A 23,019-nucleotide genomic window follows, 5' to 3' on the forward strand; every position below is an offset into this window, starting at 1 on the left:
GGGTCTATCCAACAAGAAGATCTAACAATTGTAAATATCTATGCCCCGAACATGGGAGCAGCCAATTATATAAGGCAATTAATAACAAAAGCAAAGAAACACATTGACAACAATACAAGAATAGTGGGGGACTTTAACACCCCCCTGACTGAAATGGACAGATCATCTAAGCAAAAGATCAACAAGGAAATAAAGACTTTAAATGACACACTGGACCAAATGGACTTCACAGACATATTCAGAGCATTCCATCCCAAAGCAACGGAATACACATTCTTCTCTAGTGCCCATGGAACATTCTCCAGAATTGATCACATCCCAGGTCACAAATCAGGTCTCAATCGGTACCAAAAGATTGGGATCATTCCCTGCATATTTTCAGACCACAATGCTTTGAGACTAGAACTCAACCACAAGAGGAAAGTCGGAAGGAACTCAAATACATGGAGGCTAAAGAGCATCCTACTAAAGAATGAATGGGTCAACCAAGAAATTAAAGAAGAATTAAAAAAATTCATGGAAACCAATGAAAATGGAAACACAACTGTTCAAAATCTTTGGGATACAGCAAAGGCAGTCCTGAGAAGAAAGTATATAGCAATACATGCCTTTCTCAAGAAACAAGAAAGGTCTCAAATACACAACCTAACCCTACACCTAAAGGAGCTGGAGAAAGAACAGCAAATAAAGCCTAAACCCAGCAGGAGAAGAGAAATCATAAAGATCAGAGCAGAAATCAATGAACTAGAAACCAAAAGAACAGGAGAACAGATCAACGAAACTAGGAGCTGGTTCTTTGAAAGAATTAACAAGATTGATAAACCCCTGGCCAGACTGATCAAAAAGAAAAGAGAAATGACCCAAATCAACAAAATCATGAATGAAAGAGGAGAGATCACAACCAACACCAAAGCAATACAAACAACTATAAGAACATATTATGAGCAACTCTATGCCAGCAAATTAGATAACCTGGAAGAAATGGGTGCATTCCTAGACATGTATCAACTACCAAAATTGAGCCAGGAAGAAATAGAAAACCTGAACAGACCTATAACCACGAAGGAAATTGAAACAGTCATCAAAAATCTCCCAAGAAACAAAAGCCCAGGGCCAGATGGCTTCCCAGGGGAATTCTATCAGACATTTCAAGAGGAATTAATACCTATTCTCCTGAAAATGTTCCAAAAAATAGAAATGGAAGGGAAACTTCCAAACTCATTTTATGAGGCCAGCATTACCTTGATCCCAAAACCAGACAAAGACCCCATCCAAAAGGAGAATTACACACCAAGATCCTTGATGAACATGGATGCGAAAATTCTCACCAAAACCCTAGCCAATAGGATCCAACAGTACATTAAAAGGATTATTCACCAGGACCAAGAGGGATTTAGTCCTGGGCTGCAAGGCTGGTTCAACATCCGCAAATCAATCAACGTGATACCATACATTAACAAAAGAAAGAACAAGAATCATAGGATCCTCTCCATAGATGCAGAAAAAGCATTTGACAAAGTACAACATCCTTTCTTGATCAAAACTCTTCAGAGTATAGGGATAGAGGGTACATACCTCAACATCATAAAAGCCATCTATGAAAAACCTACAGCGAATATCATTCTCAATGGGGAAAGGCTGAGAGCTTTTCCCCTAAGGTCAGGAACGCGGCACGGATGTCCACTCGCACCACTGCTATTCCACATAGTATTAGAAGTCGTAGCCACAGCAATCAGACAACAAAAAGAAATCAAAGGCATCCAAAACGGCAAAGAGGAAGTCAAACTCTCACTCTTGGCAGATGATATGATACTGTATGTGGAAAACCCAAAAGACTCCACCCCAAAGCTGCTAGAACTCATACAGGAATTCAGTCAAGTAGCAGGATATAAAATCAGTGCACAGAAATCAGTGGCATTCCTATACACCAACAACAAGACAGAAGAGAGACAAATCAAGGAGTCGATCCCATTTACAATTACACCCAAAACCATTCGATACCTAGGAAGAAATCTAACCAAAGAGGCAAAGGATGTGTACTCAGAAAACGATAAAATACTCATGAAAGAAATTGAAGAAGACACAAAGAAAGGGAAAAACGTTCCATGCTCATGGATTGGGAGAATCAACATTGTGAAGATGTCAATGCTACCTAGAGCAATCGACACATTCAATGCAATCCCCATCAAAATACCATCCACTTTTTTCAAAGAAATGGAACAAAGAATCCTAAAATGTGTATGGAACCAGAAGAGACCCAGAATAGCCAGAGGAATACTGAAAAAGAAAAGCAAAGCTGGCGGCATCACAATTCCGGACTTCCAGCTCTATTACAAAGCTGTGATCATCAAGACACTATGGTACTGGCACAAAAACAGACACATCGGTCAATGGAACAGAATCGAGAGCCCAGAAATGGACCCTCAACTCTATGGTCAACTTATTGTTGACAAAGCAGGAAAGAATGTCCAATGGCAAAAAGACAGTCTCTTCAACAAATGGTGTTGGGAAAATTGGACAGCCACATGCAGAAGAATGAAACTGGACCATTTCCTTACACCACACACAAAAACAGACTCCAAATGGTTGAAAGACCTAAACGGGAGACAGGAGTCCATCCAAACCCTAAAGGAGAACACAGGTAGCAACCTTTTCGACCTTAGCCGCAGCAACTTCTTCCTAGAAACATCGCCAAAGGCACGGGAAGCCAGGGCAAAAATGAACTATTGGGATTTCATCAAGATAAAAAGCTTTTGCACAGCAAAAGAAACAGTCCACAAAACCAAAAGACAACCGACAGAATGGGAGAAAATATTTGCAAATGACCTATCAGACAAAGGGCTAGTATCCAAAATCTATAAAGAACTTATCAAACTCAACACCCAAAGAACAAATAATCCAATCAAGAAAGGGGCAGAAGACATGAACAGACATCTCTCCAAAGAAGACATCCAAATGGCCAAGAGGCACATGAAAAAGTGCTCAACATCGCTCGGCATCAGGGAAATCCAAATCAAAACCTCCATGAGATACCACCTCACACCCGTCAGAATGGCTAAAATTAACAAGTCAGGGAACGACAGATGTTGGCGGGGATGTGGAGAAAGGGGAACCCTCCTCCACTGTTGGTGGGAATGCAAGCTGGGGCAACCCCTCTGGAAAACAGTATGGAGGTTCCTCAAACAGTTGAAATTAGAGCTACCGTTCGATCCAGCAATTGCACTACTGGGTATTGACCACAAAGATACAAATGTAGGGACCCGAAGGGGTACGTGTACCCCAATGATTATAGCAGCAATGTCCACCATAGCCAAACGGTGGAAAGAGCCAAGATGCCCATCGACAGATGAATGGCTAAAGAAGAGGTGGTATATATACACAATGGAATATTATGCAGCCATCAAAAGGAATGAGACCTTGCCATTTGCAACGACGTGGATGGAACTGGAGGGTGTTATGCTGAGTGAAATAAGTCAATCAGAGAAAGACACGTATCCCATGACCTCACTGATATGAGGAATTCTTAATCTCAGGAAAGAAACTGAGTGTTACTGGAGTGGTTGGGGGTGGGAGGGATGGGGTGGCTGGGTGATAGACATTGGGGAGGGTATGTGCTACGGTGAGCGCTGTGAATGGTGCAAGACTGTTGACGCAACATATTTTAAGAAAAAAGACAAAGAAGAAGATAACAGGAGAGGAAGAAAAGGGGAGTATGTCAGAGGGGGAGACGAACCATGAGAGATGAAGGACTCTGAAAAACAAACGGAGGGTTCTAGAGGGGAGGGGCGTAGGGGGATGGGTTAGCCTGGTGATGGGTATTGAGGGGGGCACGTTCTGCATGGAGCACTGGGTGTTATGAACAAACAATGAATCGTGGAACACTGCACCAAAAACTAATGATGTAATATATGGTGATTAAGATAACAATTAAAAAAAAAAGCCAAAACAACAACAACAACAGAAAACAAAAGACACAGGCTATCAGATTGGATTAAAAAACAAGACCCATCCATATGCTGTCTGCAAGAGACTCCTTTTAGACCGAAAGACACCCCCAGATTGAAAGTGAGGGGGTGGAAAACCACTTACCATGCTAATGGACACCAAAAGAAAGCTGGGGTGGCAATCCTTATATCAGACAAACTAGATTTTAAAACAAAGACTGTAACAAGAGATGAGGAAGGACACTATATCCTACTTAAAGGGTCTATCCAACAAGAAGATCTAACAATTGTAAATATCTATGCCCCGAACATGGGAGCAGCCAATTATATAAGGCAATTAATAACAAAAGCAAAGAAACACATTGACAACAATACAATAATAGTGGGGGACTTTAACACCCCCCTGACTGAAATGGACAGATCATCTAAGCAAAAGATCAACAAGGAAATAAAGACTTTAAATGACACACTGGACCAAATGGACTTCACAGACATATTCAGAGCATTCCATCCCAAAGCAACGGAATACACATTCTTCTCTAGTGCCCATGGAACATTCTCCAGAATTGATCACATCCCAGGTCACAAATCAGGTCTCAATCGGTACCAAAAGATTGGGATCATTCCCTGCATATTTTCAGACCACAATGCTTTGAGACTAGAACTCAACCACAAGAGGAAAGTCGGAAGGAACTCAAATACATGGAGGCTAAAGAGCATCCTACTAAAGAATGAATGGGTCAACCAAGAAATTAAAGAAGAATTAAAAAAATTCATGGAAACCAATGAAAATGGAAACACAACTGTTCAAAATCTTTGGGATACAGCAAAGGCAGTCCTGAGAGGAAAGTATATAGCAATACATGCCTTTCTCAAGAAACAAGAAAGGTCTCAAATACACAACCTAACCCTACACCTAAAGGAGCTGGAGAAAGAACAGCAAATAAAGCCTAAACCCAGCAGGAGAAGAGAAATCATAAAGATCAGAGCAGAAATCAATGAACTAGAAACCAAAAGAACAGGAGAACAGATCAACGAAACTAGGAGCTGGTTCTTTGAAAGAATTAACAAGATTGATAAACCCCTGGCCAGACTGATCAAAAAGAAAAGAGAAATGACCCAAATCAACAAAATCATGAATGAAAGAGGAGAGATCACAACCAACACCAAAGCAATACAAACAACTATAAGAACATATTATGAGCAACTCTATGCCAGCAAATTAGATAACCTGGAAGAAATGGGTGCATTCCTAGACATGTATCAACTACCAAAATTGAGCCAGGAAGAAATAGAAAACCTGAACAGACCTATAACCACGAAGGAAATTGAAACAGTCATCAAAAATCTCCCAAGAAACAAAAGCCCAGGGCCAGATGGCTTCCCAGGGGAATTCTATCAGACATTTCAAGAGGAATTAATACCTATTCTCCTGAAAATGTTCCAAAAAATAGAAATGGAAGGGAAACTTCCAAACTCATTTTATGAGGCCAGCATTACCTTGATCCCAAAACCAGACAAAGACCCCATCCAAAAGGAGAATTACACACCAAGATCCTTGATGAACATGGATGCGAAAATTCTCACCAAAACCCTAGCCAATAGGATCCAACAGTACATTAAAAGGATTATTCACCAGGACCAAGAGGGATTTAGTCCTGGGCTGCAAGGCTGGTTCAACATCCGCAAATCAATCAACGTGATACCATACATTAACAAAAGAAAGAACAAGAATCATAGGATCCTCTCCATAGATGCAGAAAAAGCATTTGACAAAGTACAACATCCTTTCTTGATCAAAACTCTTCAGAGTATAGGGATAGAGGGTCCATACCTCAACATCATAAAAGCCATCTATGAAAAACCTACAGCGAATATCATTCTCAATGGGGAAAGGCTGAGAGCTTTTCCCCTAAGGTCAGGAACGCGGCACGGATGTCCACTCGCACCACTGCTATTCCACATAGTATTAGAAGTCGTAGCCACAGCAATCAGACAACAAAAAGAAATCAAAGGCATCCAAAACGGCAAAGAGGAAGTCAAACTCTCACTCTTGGCAGATGATATGATACTGTATGTGGAAAACCCAAAAGACTCCACCCCAAAGCTGCTAGAACTCATACAGGAATTCAGTCAAGTAGCAGGATATAAAATCAATGCACAGAAATCAGTGGCATTCCTATACACCAACAACAAGACAGAAGAGAGACAAATCAAGGAGTCGATCCCATTTACAATTACACCCAAAACCATTCGATACCTAGGAAGAAATCTAACCAAAGAGGCAAAGGATCTGTACTCAGAAAACGATAAAATACTCATGAAAGAAATTGAAGAAGACAAAAAGAAAGGGAAAAACGTTCCATGCTCATGGATTGGGAGAATCAACATTGTGAAGATGTCAATGCTACCTAGAGCAATCGACACATTCAATGCAATCCCCATCAAAATACCATCCACTTTTTTCAAAGAAATGGAACAAAGAATCCTAAAATTTGTATGGAACCAGAAGAGACCCAGAATAGCCAGAGGAATACTGAAAAAGAAAAGCAAAGCTGGCGGCATCACAATTCCGGACTTCCAGCTCTATTACAAAGCTGTGATCATCAAGACACTATGGTACTGGCACAAAAACAGACACATCGGTCAATGGAACAGAATCGAGAGCCCAGAAATGGACCCTCAACTCTATGGTCAACTTATTGTTGACAAAGCAGGAAAGAATGTCCAATGGCAAAAAGACAGTCTCTTCAACAAATGGTGTTGGGAAAATTGGACAGCCACATGCAGAAGAATGAAACTGGACCATTTCCTTACACCACACACAAAAATAGACTCCAAATGGTTGAAAGACGTAAACGGGAGACAGGAGTCCATGCAAATCCTAAAGGAGAACACAGGTAGCAACCTTTTCGACCTTAGCCGCAGCAACTTCTTCCTAGAAACATCGCCAAAGGCACGGGAAGCCAGGGCAAAAATGAACTATTGGGATTTCATCAAGATAAAAAGCTTTTGCACAGCAAAAGAAACAGTCCACAAATCCAAAAGACAACCGACAGAATGGGAGAAAATATTTGCAAATGACCTATCAGACAAAGGGCTAGTATCCAAAATCTATAAAGAACTTATCAAACTCAACACCCAAAGAACAAATAATCCAATCAAGAAAGGGGCAGAAGACATGAACAGACATCTCTCCAAAGAAGACATCCAAATGGCCAAGAGGCACATGAAAAAGTGCTCAACATCGCTCGGCATCAGGGAAATCCAAATCAAAACCTCCATGAGATACCACCTCACACCCGTCAGAATGGCTAAAATTAACAAGTCAGGGAACGACAGATGTTGGCGGGGATGTGGAGAAAGGGGAACCCTCCTCCACTGTTGGTGGGAATGCAAGCTGGGGCAACCCCTCTGGAAAACAGTATGGAGGTTCCTCAAACAGTTGAAATTAGAGCTACCGTTCGATCCAGCAATTGCACTACTGGGTATTGACCACAAAGATACAAATGTAGGGACCCGAAGGGGTACGTGTACCCCAATGATTATAGCAGCAATGTCCACCATAGCCAAACGGTGGAAAGAGCCAAGATGCCCATCGACAGATGAATGGCTAAAGAAGAGGTGGTATATATACACAATGGAATATTAGGCAGCCATCAAAAGGAATGAGACCTTGCCATTTGCAACGACGTGGATGGAACTGGAGGGTTTTATGCTGAGTGAAATAAGTCAATCAGAGAAAGACACGTATCCCATGACCTCACTGATATGAGGAATTCTTAATCTCAGGAAAGAAACTGAGTGTTACTGGAGTGGTTGGGGGTGGGAGGGATGGGGTGGCTGGGTGATAGACATTGGGCAGGGTATGTGCTACGGTGAGCGCTGTGAATGGTGCAAGACTGTTGACGCAACATATTTTAAGAAAAAAGACAAAGAAGAAGATAACAGGAGAGGAAGAAAAGGGGAGTATGTCAGAGGGGGAGACGAACCATGAGAGATGATGGACTCTGAAAAACAAACGGAGGGTTCTAGAGGGGAGGGGCGTAGGGGGATGGGTTAGCCTGGTGATGGGTATTGAGGGGGGCACGTTCTGCATGGAGCACTGGGTGTTATGAACAAACAATGAATCGTGGAACACTGCACCAAAAACTAATGATGTAATATATGGTGATTAAGATAACAATTAAAAAAAAAAGCCAAAACAACAACAACAACAGAAAACAAAAGACACAGGCTATCAGATTGGATTAAAAAACAAGACCCATCCATATGCTGTCTGCAAGAGACTCCTTTTAGACCGAAAGACACCCCCAGATTGAAAGTGAGGGGGTGGAAAACCACTTACCATGCTAATGGACACCAAAAGAAAGCTGGGGTGGCAATCCTTATATCAGACAAACTAGATTTTAAAACAAAGACTGTAACAAGAGATGAGGAAGGACACTATATCCTACTTAAAGGGTCTATCCAACAAGAAGATCTAACAATTGTAAATATCTATGCCCCGAACATGGGAGCAGCCAATTATATAAGGCAATTAATAACAAAAGCAAAGAAACACATTGACAACAATACAATAATAGTGGGGGACTTTAACACCCCCCTGACTGAAATGGACAGATCATCTAAGCAAAAGATCAACAAGGAAATAAAGACTTTAAATGACACACTGGACCAAATGGACTTCACAGACATATTCAGAGCATTCCATCCCAAAGCAACGGAATACACATTCTTCTCTAGTGCCCATGGAACATTCTCCAGAATTGATCACATCCCAGGTCACAAATCAGGTCTCAATCGGTACCAAAAGATTGGGATCATTCCCTGCATATTTTCAGACCACAATGCTTTGAGACTAGAACTCAACCACAAGAGGAAAGTCGGAAGGAACTCAAATACATGGAGGCTAAAGAGCATCCTACTAAAGAATGAATGGGTCAACCAAGAAATTAAAGAAGAATTAAAAAAATTCATGGAAACCAATGAAAATGGAAACACAACTGTTCAAAATCTTTGGGATACAGCAAAGGCAGTCCTGAGAGGAAAGTATATAGCAATACATGCCTTTCTCAAGAAACAAGAAAGGTCTCAAATACACAACCTAACCCTACACCTAAAGGAGCTGGAGAAAGAACAGCAAATAAAGCCTAAACCCAGCAGGAGAAGAGAAATCATAAAGATCAGAGCAGAAATCAATGAACTAGAAACCAAAAGAACAGGAGAACAGATCAACGAAACTAGGAGCTGGTTCTTTGAAAGAATTAACAAGATTGATAAACCCCTGGCCAGACTGATCAAAAAGAAAAGAGAAATGACCCAAATCAACAAAATCATGAATGAAAGAGGAGAGATCACAACCAACACCAAAGCAATACAAACAACTATAAGAACATATTATGAGCAACTCTATGCCAGCAAATTAGATAACCTGGAAGAAATGGGTGCATTCCTAGACATGTATCAACTACCAAAATTGAGCCAGGAAGAAATAGAAAACCTGAACAGACCTATAACCACGAAGGAAATTGAAACAGTCATCAAAAATCTCCCAAGAAACAAAAGCCCAGGGCCAGATGGCTTCCCAGGGGAATTCTATCAGACATTTCAAGAGGAATTAATACCTATTCTCCTGAAAATGTTCCAAAAAATAGAAATGGAAGGGAAACTTCCAAACTCATTTTATGAGGCCAGCATTACCTTGATCCCAAAACCAGACAAAGACCCCATCCAAAAGGAGAATTACACACCAAGATCCTTGATGAACATGGATGCGAAAATTCTCACCAAAACCCTAGCCAATAGGATCCAACAGTACATTAAAAGGATTATTCACCAGGACCAAGAGGGATTTAGTCCTGGGCTGCAAGGCTGGTTCAACATCCGCAAATCAATCAACGTGATACCATACATTAACAAAAGAAAGAACAAGAATCATAGGATCCTCTCCATAGATGCAGAAAAAGCATTTGACAAAGTACAACATCCTTTCTTGATCAAAACTCTTCAGAGTATAGGGATAGAGGGTCCATACCTCAACATCATAAAAGCCATCTATGAAAAACCTACAGCGAATATCATTCTCAATGGGGAAAGGCTGAGAGCTTTTCCCCTAAGGTCAGGAACGCGGCACGGATGTCCACTCGCACCACTGCTATTCCACATAGTATTAGAAGTCGTAGCCACAGCAATCAGACAACAAAAAGAAATCAAAGGCATCCAAAACGGCAAAGAGGAAGTCAAACTCTCACTCTTGGCAGATGATATGATACTGTATGTGGAAAACCCAAAAGACTCCACCCCAAAGCTGCTAGAACTCATACAGGAATTCAGTCAAGTAGCAGGATATAAAATCAATGCACAGAAATCAGTGGCATTCCTATACACCAACAACAAGACAGAAGAGAGACAAATCAAGGAGTCGATCCCATTTACAATTACACCCAAAACCATTCGATACCTAGGAAGAAATCTAACCAAAGAGGCAAAGGATCTGTACTCAGAAAACGATAAAATACTCATGAAAGAAATTGAAGAAGACAAAAAGAAAGGGAAAAACGTTCCATGCTCATGGATTGGGAGAATCAACATTGTGAAGATGTCAATGCTACCTAGAGCAATCGACACATTCAATGCAATCCCCATCAAAATACCATCCACTTTTTTCAAAGAAATGGAACAAAGAATCCTAAAATTTGTATGGAACCAGAAGAGACCCAGAATAGCCAGAGGAATACTGAAAAAGAAAAGCAAAGCTGGCGGCATCACAATTCCGGACTTCCAGCTCTATTACAAAGCTGTGATCATCAAGACACTATGGTACTGGCACAAAAACAGACACATCGGTCAATGGAACAGAATCGAGAGCCCAGAAATGGACCCTCAACTCTATGGTCAACTTATTGTTGACAAAGCAGGAAAGAATGTCCAATGGCAAAAAGACAGTCTCTTCAACAAATGGTGTTGGGAAAATTGGACAGCCACATGCAGAAGAATGAAACTGGACCATTTCCTTACACCACACACAAAAATAGACTCCAAATGGTTGAAAGACCTAAACGGGAGACAGGAGTCCATGCAAATCCTAAAGGAGAACACAGGTAGCAACCTTTTCGACCTTAGCCGCAGCAACTTCTTCCTAGAAACATCGCCAAAGGCACGGGAAGCCAGGGCAAAAATGAACTATTGGGATTTCATCAAGATAAAAAGCTTTTGCACAGCAAAAGAAACAGTCCACAAAACCAAAAGACAACCGACAGAATGGGAGAAAATATTTGCAAATGACCTATCAGACAAAGGGCTAGTATCCAAAATCTATAAAGAACTTATCAAACTCAACACCCAAAGAACAAATAATCCAATCAAGAAAGGGGCAGAAGACATGAACAGACATCTCTCCAAAGAAGACATCCAAATGGCCAAGAGGCACATGAAAAAGTGCTCAACATCGCTCGGCATCAGGGAAATCCAAATCAAAACCTCCATGAGATACCACCTCACACCCGTCAGAATGGCTAAAATTAACAAGTCAGGGAACGACAGATGTTGGCGGGGATGTGGAGAAAGGGGAACCCTCCTCCACTGTTGGTGGGAATGCAAGCTGGGGCAACCCCTCTGGAAAACAGTATGGAGGTTCCTCAAACAGTTGAAATTAGAGCTACCGTTCGATCCAGCAATTGCACTACTGGGTATTGACCACAAAGATACAAATGTAGGGACCCGAAGGGGTACGTGTACCCCAATGATTATAGCAGCAATGTCCACCATAGCCAAACGGTGGAAAGAGCCAAGATGCCCATCGACAGATGAATGGCTAAAGAAGAGGTGGTATATATACACAATGGAATATTAGGCAGCCATCAAAAGGAATGAGACCTTGCCATTTGCAACGACGTGGATGGAACTGGAGGGTGTTATGCTGAGTGAAATAAGTCAATCAGAGAAAGACACGTATCCCATGACCTCACTGATATGAGGAATTCTTAATCTCAGGAAAGAAACTGAGTGTTACTGGAGTGGTTGGGGGTGGGAGGGATGGGGTGGCTGGGTGATAGACATTGGGGAGGGTATGTGCTACGGTGAGCGCTGTGAATGGTGCAAGACTGTTGACGCAACATATTTTAAGAAAAAAGACAAAGAAGAAGATAACAGGAGAGGAAGAAAAGGGGAGTATGTCAGAGGGGGAGACGAACCATGAGAGATGATGGACTCTGAAAAACAAACGGAGGGTTCTAGAGGGGAGGGGCGTAGGGGGATGGGTTAGCCTGGTGATGGGTATTGAGGGGGGCACGTTCTGCATGGAGCACTGGGTGTTATGAACAAACAATGAATCGTGGAACACTGCACCAAAAACTAATGATGTAATATATGCTGATTAAGATAACAATTAAAAAAAAAAGCCAAAACAACAACAACAACGGAAAACAAAAGACACAGGCTATCAGATTGGATTAAAAAACAAGACCCATCCATATGCTGTCTGCAAGAGACTCCTTTTAGACCGAAAGACACCCCCAGATTGAAAGTGAGGGGGTGGAAAACCACTTACCATGCTAATGGACACCAAAAGAAAGCTGGGGTGGCAATCCTTATATCAGACAAACTAGATTTTAAAACAAAGACTGTAACAAGAGATGAGGAAGGACACTATATCCTACTTAAAGGGTCTATCCAACAAGAAGATCTAACAATTGTAAATATCTATGCCCCGAACATGGGAGCAGCCAATTATATAAGGCAATTAATAACAAAAGCAAAGAAACACATTGACAACAATACAATAATAGTGGGGGACTTTAACACCCCCCTGACTGAAATGGACAGATCATCTAAGCAAAAGATCAACAAGGAAATAAAGACTTTAAATGACACACTGGACCAAATGGACTTCACAGACATATTCAGAGCATTCCATCCCAAAGCAACGGAATACACATTCTTCTCTAGTGCCCATGGAACATTCTCCAGAATTGATCACATCCCAGGTCACAAATCAGGTCTCAATCGGTACCAAAAGATTGGGATCATTCCCTGCATATTTTCAGACCACAATGCTTTGAGACTAGAACTCAACCACAAGAGGAAAGTCGGAAGGAACTCAAATACATGGAGGCTAAAGAGCATCCTACTAAAGAATGAATGGGTCAACCAAGAAATTAAAGAAGAATTAAAAAAATTCATGGAAACCAATGAAAATGGAAACACAACTGTTCAAAATCTTTGGGATACAGCAAAGGCAGTCCTGAGAGGAAAGTATATAGCAATACATGCCTTTCTCAAGAAACAAGAAAGGTCTCAAATACACAACCTAACCCTACACCTAAAGGAGCTGGAGAAAGAACAGCAAATAAAGCCTAAACCCAGCAGGAGAAGAGAAATCATAAAGATCAGAGCAGAAATCAATGAACTAGAAACCAAAAGAACAGGAGAACAGATCAACGAAACTAGGAGCTGGTTCTTTGAAAGAATTAACAAGATTGATAAACCCCTGGCCAGACTGATCAAAAAGAAAAGAGAAATGACCCAAATCAACAAAATCATGAATGAAAGAGGAGAGATCACAACCAACACCAAAGCAATACAAACAACTATAAGAACATATTATGAGCAACTCTATGCCAGCAAATTAGATAACCTGGAAGAAATGGGTGCATTCCTAGACATGTATCAACTACCAAAATTGAGCCAGGAAGAAATAGAAAACCTGAACAGACCTATAACCACGAAGGAAATTGAAACAGTCATCAAAAATCTCCCAAGAAACAAAAGCCCAGGGCCAGATGGCTTCCCAGGGGAATTCTATCAGACATTTCAAGAGGAATTAATACCTATTCTCCTGAAAATGTTCCAAAAAATAGAAATGGAAGGGAAACTTCCAAACTCATTTTATGAGGCCAGCATTACCTTGATCCCAAAACCAGACAAAGACCCCATCCAAAAGGAGAATTACACACCAAGATCCTTGATGAACATGGATGCGAAAATTCTCACCAAAACCCTAGCCAATAGGATCCAACAGTACATTAAAAGGATTATTCACCAGGACCAAGAGGGATTTAGTCCTGGGCTGCAAGGCTGGTTCAACATCCGCAAATCAATCAACGTGATACCATACATTAACAAAAGAAAGAACAAGAATCATAGGATCCTCTCCATAGATGCAGAAAAAGCATTTGACAAAGTACAACATCCTTTCTTGATCAAAACTCTTCAGAGTATAGGGATAGAGGGTCCATACCTCAACATCATAAAAGCCATCTATGAAAAACCTACAGCGAATATCATTCTCAATGGGGAAAGGCTGAGAGCTTTTCCCCTAAGGTCAGGAACGCGGCACGGATGTCCACTCGCACCACTGCTATTCCACATAGTATTAGAAGTCGTAGCCACAGCAATCAGACAACAAAAAGAAATCAAAGGCATCCAAAACGGCAAAGAGGAAGTCAAACTCTCACTCTTGGCAGATGATATGATACTGTATGTGGAAAACCCAAAAGACTCCACCCCAAAGCTGCTAGAACTCATACAGGAATTCAGTCAAGTAGCAGGATATAAAATCAATGCACAGAAATCAGTGGCATTCCTATACACCAACAACAAGACAGAAGAGAGACAAATCAAGGAGTCGATCCCATTTACAATTACACCCAAAACCATTCGATACCTAGGAAGAAATCTAACCAAAGAGGCAAAGGATCTGTACTCAGAAAACGATAAAATACTCATGAAAGAAATTGAAGAAGACAAAAAGAAAGGGAAAAACGTTCCATGCTCATGGATTGGGAGAATCAACATTGTGAAGATGTCAATGCTACCTAGAGCAATCGACACATTCAATGCAATCCCCATCAAAATACCATCCACTTTTTTCAAAGAAATGGAACAAAGAATCCTAAAATTTGTATGGAACCAGAAGAGACCCAGAATAGCCAGAGGAATACTGAAAAAGAAAAGCAAAGCTGGCGGCATCACAATTCCGGACTTCCAGCTCTATTACAAAGCTGTGATCATCAAGACACTATGGTACTGGCACAAAAACAGACACATCGGTCAATGGAACAGAATCGAGAGCCCAGAAATGGACCCTCAACTCTATGGTCAACTTATTGTTGACAAAGCAGGAAAGAATGTCCAATGGCAAAAAGACAGTCTCTTCAACAAATGGTGTTGGGAAAATTGGACAGCCACATGCAGAAGAATGAAACTGGACCATTTCCTTACACCACACACAAAAATAGACTCCAAATGGTTGAAAGACCTAAACGGGAGACAGGAGTCCATGCAAATCCTAAAGGAGAACACAGGTAGCAACCTTTTCGACCTTAGCCGCAGCAACTTCTTCCTAGAAACATCGCCAAAGGCACGGGAAGCCAGGGCAAAAATGAACTATTGGGATTTCATCAAGATAAAAAGCTTTTGCACAGCAAAAGAAACAGTCCACAAATCCAAAAGACAACCGACAGAATGGGAGAAAATATTTGCAAATGACCTATCAGACAAAGGGCTAGTATCCAAAATCTATAAAGAACTTATCAAACTCAACACCCAAAGAACAAATAATCCAATCAAGAAAGGGGCAGAAGACATGAACAGACATCTCTCCAAAGAAGACATCCAAATGGCCAAGAGGCACATGAAAAAGTGCTCAACATCGCTCGGCATCAGGGAAATCCAAATCAAAACCTCCATGAGATACCACCTCACACCCGTCAGAATGGCTAAAATTAACAAGTCAGGGAACGACAGATGTTGGCGGGGATGTGGAGAAAGGGGAACCCTCCTCCACTGTTGGTGGGAATGCAAGCTGGGGCAACCCCTCTGGAAAACAGTATGGAGGTTCCTCAAACAGTTGAAATTAGAGCTACCGTTCGATCCAGCAATTGCACTACTGGGTATTGACCACAAAGATACAAATGTAGGGACCCGAAGGGGTACGTGTACCCCAATGATTATAGCAGCAATGTCCACCATAGCCAAACGGTGGAAAGAGCCAAGATGCCCATCGACAGATGAATGGCTAAAGAAGAGGTGGTATATATACACAATGGAATATTAGGCAGCCATCAAAAGGAATGAGACCTTGCCATTTGCAACGACGTGGATGGAACTGGAGGGTGTTATGCTGAGTGAAATAAGTCAATCAGAGAAAGACACGTATCCCATGACCTCACTGATATGAGGAATTCTTAATCTCAGGAAAGAAACTGAGTGTTACTGGAGTGGTTGGGGGTGGGAGGGATGGGGTGGCTGGGTGATAGACATTGGGGAGGGTATGTGCTACGGTGAGCGCTGTGAATGGTGCAAGACTGTTGACGCAACATATTTTAAGAAAAAAGACAAAGAAGAAGATAACAGGAGAGGAAGAAAAGGGGAGTATGTCAGAGGGGGAGACGAACCATGAGAGATGAAGGACTCTGAAAAACAAACGGAGGGTTCTAGAGGGGAGGGGCGTAGGGGGATGGGTTAGCCTGGTGATGGGTATTGAGGGGGGCACGTTCTGCATGGAGCACTGGGTGTTATGAACAAACAATGAATCGTGGAACACTGCACCAAAAACTAATGATGTAATATATGCTGATTAAGATAACAATTAAAAAAAAAAGCCAAAACAACAACAACAACAGAAAACAAAAGACACAGGCTATCAGATTGGATTAAAAAACAAGACCCATCCATATGCTGTCTGCAAGAGACTCCTTTTAGACCGAAAGACACCCCCAGATTGAAAGTGAGGGGGTGGAAAACCACTTACCATGCTAATGGACACCAAAAGAAAGCTGGGGTGGCAATCCTTATATCAGACAAACTAGATTTTAAAACAAAGACTGTAACAAGAGATGAGGAAGGACACTATATCCTACTTAAAGGGTCTATCCAACAAGAAGATCTAACAATTGTAAATATCTATGCCCCGAACATGGGAGCAGCCAATTATATAAGGCAATTAATAACAAAAGCAAAGAAACACATTGACAACAATACAATAATAGTGGGGGACTTTAACACCCCCCTGACTGAAATGGACAGATCATCTAAGCAAAAGATCAACAAGGAAATAAAGACTTTAAATGACACACTGGACCAAATGGACTTCACAGACATATTCAGAGCATTCCATCCCAAAGCAACGGAATACACATTCTTCTCTAGTGCCCATGGAACATTCTCCAGAATTGATCACATCCCAGGTCACAAATCAGGTCTCAATCGGTACCAAAAGATTGGGATCATTCCCTGCATATTTTCAGACCACAATGCTTTGAGACTAGAACTCAACCACAAGAGGAAAGTCGGAAGGAACTCAAATACATGGAGGCTAAAGAGCATCCTACTAAAGAATGAATGGGTCAACCAAGAAATTAAAGAAGAATTAAAAAAATTCATGGAAACCAATGAAAATGGAAACACAACTGTTCAAAATCTTTGGGATACAGCAAAGGCAGTCCTGAGAGGAAAGTATATAGCAATACATGCCTTTCTCAAGAAACAAGAAAGGTCTCAAATACACAACCTAACCCTACACCTAAAGGAGCTGGAGAAAGAACAGCAAATAAAGCCTAAACCCAGCAGGAGAAGAGAAATCATAAAGATCAGAGCAGAAATCAATGAACTAGAAACCAAAAGAACAGGAGAACAGATCAACGAAACTAGGAGCTGGTTCTTTGAAAGAATTAACAAGATTGATAAACCCCTGGCCAGACTGATCAAAAAGAAAAGAGAAATGACCCAAATCAACAAAATCATGAATGAAAGAGGAGAGATCACAACCAACACCAAAGCAATACAAACAACTATAAGAACATATTATGAGCAACTCTATGCCAGCAAATTAGATAACCTGGAAGAAATGGGTGCATTCCTAGACATGTATCAACTACCAAAATTGAGCCAGGAAGAAATAGAAAACCTGAACAGACCTATAACCACGAAGGAAATTGAAACAGTCATCAAAAATCTCCCAAGAAACAAAAGCCCAGGGCCAGATGGCTTCCCAGGGGAATTCTATCAGACATTTCAAGAGGAATTAATACCTATTCTCCTGAAAATGTTCCAAAAAATAGAAATGGAAGGGAAACTTCCAAACTCATTTTATGAGGCCAGCATTACCTTGATCCCAAAACCAGACAAAGACCCCATCCAAAAGGAGAATTACACACCAAGATCCTTGATGAACATGGATGCGAAAATTCTCACCAAAACCCTAGCCAATAGGATCCAACAGTACATTAAAAGGATTATTCACCAGGACCAAGAGGGATTTAGTCCTGGGCTGCAAGGCTGGTTCAACATCCGCAAATCAATCAACGTGATACCATACATTAACAAAAGAAAGAACAAGAATCATAGGATCCTCTCCATAGATGCAGAAAAAGCATTTGACAAAGTACAACATCCTTTCTTGATCAAAACTCTTCAGAGTATAGGGATAGAGGGTCCATACCTCAACATCATAAAAGCCATCTATGAAAAACCTACAGCGAATATCATTCTCAATGGGGAAAGGCTGAGAGCTTTTCCCCTAAGGTCAGGAACGCGGCACGGATGTCCACTCGCACCACTGCTATTCCACATAGTATTAGAAGTCGTAGCCACAGCAATCAGACAACAAAAAGAAATCAAAGGCATCCAAAACGGCAAAGAGGAAGTCAAACTCTCACTCTTGGCAGATGATATGATACTGTATGTGGAAAACCCAAAAGACTCCACCCCAAAGCTGCTAGAACTCATACAGGAATTCAGTCAAGTAGCAGGATATAAAATCAATGCACAGAAATCAGTGGCATTCCTATACACCAACAACAAGACAGAAGAGAGACAAATCAAGGAGTCGATCCCATTTACAATTACACCCAAAACCATTCGATACCTAGGAAGAAATCTAACCAAAGAGGCAAAGGATCTGTACTCAGAAAACGATAAAATACTCATGAAAGAAATTGAAGAAGACAAAAAGAAAGGGAAAAACGTTCCATGCTCATGGATTGGGAGAATCAACATTGTGAAGATGTCAATGCTACCTAGAGCAATCGACACATTCAATGCAATCCCCATCAAAATACCATCCACTTTTTTCAAAGAAATGGAACAAAGAATCCTAAAATTTGTATGGAACCAGAAGAGACCCAGAATAGCCAGAGGAATACTGAAAAAGAAAAGCAAAGCTGGCGGCATCACAATTCCGGACTTCCAGCTCTATTACAAAGCTGTGATCATCAAGACACTATGGTACTGGCACAAAAACAGACACATCGGTCAATGGAACAGAATCGAGAGCCCAGAAATGGACCCTCAACTCTATGGTCAACTTATTGTTGACAAAGCAGGAAAGAATGTCCAATGGCAAAAAGACAGTCTCTTCAACAAATGGTGTTGGGAAAATTGGACAGCCACATGCAGAAGAATGAAACTGGACCATTTCCTTACACCACACACAAAAATAGACTCCAAATGGTTGAAAGACCTAAACGGGAGACAGGAGTCCATGCAAATCCTAAAGGAGAACACAGGTAGCAACCTTTTCGACCTTAGCCGCAGCAACTTCTTCCTAGAAACATCGCCAAAGGCACGGGAAGCCAGGGCAAAAATGAACTATTGGGATTTCATCAAGATAAAAAGCTTTTGCACAGCAAAAGAAACAGTCCACAAATCCAAAAGACAACCGACAGAATGGGAGAAAATATTTGCAAATGACCTATCAGACAAAGGGCTAGTATCCAAAATCTATAAAGAACTTATCAAACTCAACACCCAAAGAACAAATAATCCAATCAAGAAAGGGGCAGAAGACATGAACAGACATCTCTCCAAAGAAGACATCCAAATGGCCAAGAGGCACATGAAAAAGTGCTCAACATCGCTCGGCATCAGGGAAATCCAAATCAAAACCTCCATGAGATACCACCTCACACCCGTCAGAATGGCTAAAATTAACAAGTCAGGGAACGACAGATGTTGGCGGGGATGTGGAGAAAGGGGAACCCTCCTCCACTGTTGGTGGGAATGCAAGCTGGGGCAACCCCTCTGGAAAACAGTATGGAGGTTCCTCAAACAGTTGAAATTAGAGCTACCGTTCGATCCAGCAATTGCACTACTGGGTATTGACCACAAAGATACAAATGTAGGGACCCGAAGGGGTACGTGTACCCCAATGATTATAGCAGCAATGTCCACCATAGCCAAACGGTGGAAAGAGCCAAGATGCCCATCGACAGATGAATGGCTAAAGAAGAGGTGGTATATATACACAATGGAATATTAGGCAGCCATCAAAAGGAATGAGACCTTGCCATTTGCAACGACGTGGATGGAACTGGAGGGTTTTATGCTGAGTGAAATAAGTCAATCAGAGAAAGACACGTATCCCATGACCTCACTGATATGAGGAATTCTTAATCTCAGGAAAGAAACTGAGTGTTACTGGAGTGGTTGGGGGTGGGAGGGATGGGGTGGCTGGGTGATAGACATTGGGGAGGGTATGTGCTACGGTGAGCGCTGTGAATGGTGCAAGACTGTTGACGCAACATATTTTAAGAAAAAAGACAAAGAAGAAGATAACAGGAGAGGAAGAAAAGGGGAGTATGTCAGAGGGGGAGACGAACCATGAGAGATGATGGACTCTGAAAAACAAACGGAGGGTTCTAGAGGGGAGGGGCGTAGGGGGATGGGTTAGCCTGGTGATGGGTATTGAGGGGGGCACGTTCTGCATGGAGCACTGGGTGTTATGAACAAACAATGAATCGTGGAACACTGCACCAAAAACTAATGATGTAATATATGCTGATTAAGATAACAATTAAAAAAAAAAGCCAAAACAACAACAACAACAGAAAACAAAAGACACAGGCTATCAGATTGGATTAAAAAACAAGACCCATCCATATGCTGTCTGCAAGAGACTCCTTTTAGACCGAAAGACACCCCCAGATTGAAAGTGAGGGGGTGGAAAACCACTTACCATGCTAATGGACACCAAAAGAAAGCTGGGGTGGCAATCCTTATATCAGACAAACTAGATTTTAAAACAAAGACTGTAACAAGAGATGAGGAAGGACACTATATCCTACTTAAAGGGTCTATCCAACAAGAAGATCTAACAATTGTAAATATCTATGCCCCGAACATGGGAGCAGCCAATTATATAAGGCAATTAATAACAAAAGCAAAGAAACACATTGACAACAATACAATAATAGTGGGGGACTTTAACACCCCCCTGACTGAAATGGACAGATCATCTAAGCAAAAGATCAACAAGGAAATAAAGACTTTAAATGACACACTGGACCAAATGGACTTCACAGACATATTCAGAGCATTCCATCCCAAAGCAACGGAATACACATTCTTCTCTAGTGCCCATGGAACATTCTCCAGAATTGATCACATCCCAGGTCACAAATCAGGTCTCAATCGGTACCAAAAGATTGGGATCATTCCCTGCATATTTTCAGACCACAATGCTTTGAGACTAGAACTCAACCACAAGAGGAAAGTCGGAAGGAACTCAAATACATGGAGGCTAAAGAGCATCCTACTAAAGAATGAATGGGTCAACCAAGAAATTAAAGAAGAATTAAAAAAATTCATGGAAACCAATGAAAATGGAAACACAACTGTTCAAAATCTTTGGGATACAGCAAAGGCAGTCCTGAGAGGAAAGTATATAGCAATACATGCCTTTCTCAAGAAACAAGAAAGGTCTCAAATACACAACCTAACCCTACACCTAAAGGAGCTGGAGAAAGAACAGCAAATAAAGCCTAAACCCAGCAGGAGAAGAGAAATCATAAAGATCAGAGCAGAAATCAATGAACTAGAAACCAAAAGAACAGGAGAACAGATCAACGAAACTAGGAGCTGGTTCTTTGAAAGAATTAACAAGATTGATAAACCCCTGGCCAGACTGATCAAAAAGAAAAGAGAAATGACCCAAATCAACAAAATCATGAATGAAAGAGGAGAGATCACAACCAACACCAAAGCAATACAAACAACTATAAGAACATATTATGAGCAACTCTATGCCAGCAAATTAGATAACCTGGAAGAAATGGGTGCATTCCTAGAGATGTATCAACTACCAAAATTGAGCCAGGAAGAAATAGAAAACCTGAACAGACCTATAACCACGAAGGAAATTGAAACAGTCATCAAAAATCTCCCAAGAAACAAAAGCCCAGGGCCAGATGGCTTCCCAGGGGAATTCTATCAGACATTTCAAGAGGAATTAATACCTATTCTCCTGAAAATGTTCCAAAAAATAGAAATGGAAGGGAAACTTCCAAACTCATTTTATGAGGCCAGCATTACCTTGATCCCAAAACCAGACAAAGACCCCATCCAAAAGGAGAATTACACACCAAGATCCTTGATGAACATGGATGCGAAAATTCTCACCAAAACCCTAGCCAATAGGATCCAACAGTACATTAAAAGGATTATTCACCAGGACCAAGAGGGATTTAGTCCTGGGCTGCAAGGCTGGTTCAACATCCGCAAATCAATCAACGTGATACCATACATTAACAAAAGAAAGAACAAGAATCATAGGATCCTCTCCATAGATGCAGAAAAAGCATTTGACAAAGTACAACATCCTTTCTTGATCAAAACTCTTCAGAGTATAGGGATAGAGGGTACATACCTCAACATCATAAAAGCCATCTATGAAAAACCTACAGCGAATATCATTCTCAATGGGGAAAGGCTGAGAGCTTTTCCCCTAAGGTCAGGAACGCGGCACGGATGTCCACTCGCACCACTGCTATTCCACATAGTATTAGAAGTCGTAGCCACAGCAATCAGACAACAAAAAGAAATCAAAGGCATCCAAAACGGCAAAGAGGAAGTCAAACTCTCACTCTTGGCAGATGATATGATACTGTATGTGGAAAACCCAAAAGACTCCACCCCAAAGCTGCTAGAACTCATACAGGAATTCAGTCAAGTAGCAGGATATAAAATCAATGCACAGAAATCAGTGGCATTCCTATACACCAACAACAAGACAGAAGAGAGACAAATCAAGGAGTCGATCCCATTTACAATTACACCCAAAACCATTCGATACCTA

Source organism: Eumetopias jubatus, unplaced genomic scaffold (genome assembly GCF_037043125.1).
Source record: "Eumetopias jubatus isolate StellerSeaLion01/CBP00866 unplaced genomic scaffold, mEumJub1_p1.0 scaffold_10, whole genome shotgun sequence".
In the NCBI taxonomy this organism is placed as follows: Eukaryota; Metazoa; Chordata; class Mammalia; order Carnivora; family Otariidae; genus Eumetopias; species Eumetopias jubatus.